Source organism: Aristolochia californica, unplaced genomic scaffold, assembly GCF_029961685.1.
Source record: "Aristolochia californica isolate CCGP_79_NKW_82.1479 unplaced genomic scaffold, dmAriCali1.0.hap1 SCAF_5, whole genome shotgun sequence".
NCBI classification, from domain to species: domain Eukaryota; kingdom Viridiplantae; phylum Streptophyta; class Magnoliopsida; order Piperales; family Aristolochiaceae; genus Aristolochia; species Aristolochia californica.
Genome location: NW_027182214.1, coordinates 37,582,298 through 37,583,187, shown reverse-complemented (window position 1 = coordinate 37,583,187; position 890 = coordinate 37,582,298). Strand labels below are relative to the sequence as shown.

The following is an 890-nucleotide window of genomic DNA, read 5'->3' as shown; positions in this document are numbered from 1 at the left end:
CCAATCATGGCGAACCATTACAGTTACCTGCAGCAGGTGACCGTAGAGCCCTGAGGGATTATTCTATCCCATCCCACTTCACATCACCTTCTTGCATTATATTGCCACCCACTACTGCCGCCAGTTATGAGTTGAAACCAGGTGTGATCCAACTCCTCCCTACATTCTATGGGTTGGAGAAGGAGGACCCCTATTACCACATCAAGGAATTCTTAGATATTTGTGCAACTTTTAAATTCCAGAATTTCTCAGATGACTCTATCCGGTTAAGACTTTTTCCATTTTCACTTAAGGATAAGGCCAAGTCTTGGCTTAATTCCTTAGAGGTGGGCAGCATTACTTCATGGGACACATTAGTCACAAAATTTTTGTCCAAGTACTTTCCCATTCAGAGAACTACAGCCCTCAGGAGAGAAATCTCCAACTTTATGCAGTAGGAGGGTGAACACTTTTATGAGGCTTGGGAGAAATGGAAGGATTTGATCCGTAGGTGTCCGCATCATGGGTTTGAGAAATGGCATTTAGTGCAATACTTTTATCAAGGTCTTACACCCCAGGTTAGATCCATGGTAGATGCAACGAGTGGTGGGAGTTTGATGGGTAAGAGTGCTAGTGAGGTGTGGGACTTCTTTGAAACGTTGAGTGATCAATCTCAGCAATGGGGTTCGTCATTTAATGTTGATAGGAGATCCCACGAAACCAAAAGAGGGGGTCTCTACGAGGTTAGTGAAACACCTATGCTCATGGCCAAGATTGAGGGGTTGACTAGAAAAATTGATGCCCTTATGGTGTCCAAGAGTTCACCTGCTCCTAACCCATCTACTGTCTGTGCCATATGCTCTGGTTCATCTCATCCCACACAAATGTGTCCATCTAGTTCATCCTACCCA

The 890-nt window shown here is 44.5% G+C and overlaps 1 non-coding gene across 1 annotated transcript; it reads right to left on the bottom strand.

The window, feature by feature from the left end:
* Positions 1-401: 401 nt before the first annotated feature.
* On the bottom strand, positions 402-508 carry LOC137966791 (small nucleolar RNA R71). Its single transcript, XR_011116282.1, has one exon. It is a non-coding gene; the product is annotated as a small nucleolar RNA R71 (small nucleolar RNA).
* Positions 509-890: the final 382 nt, after the last annotated feature.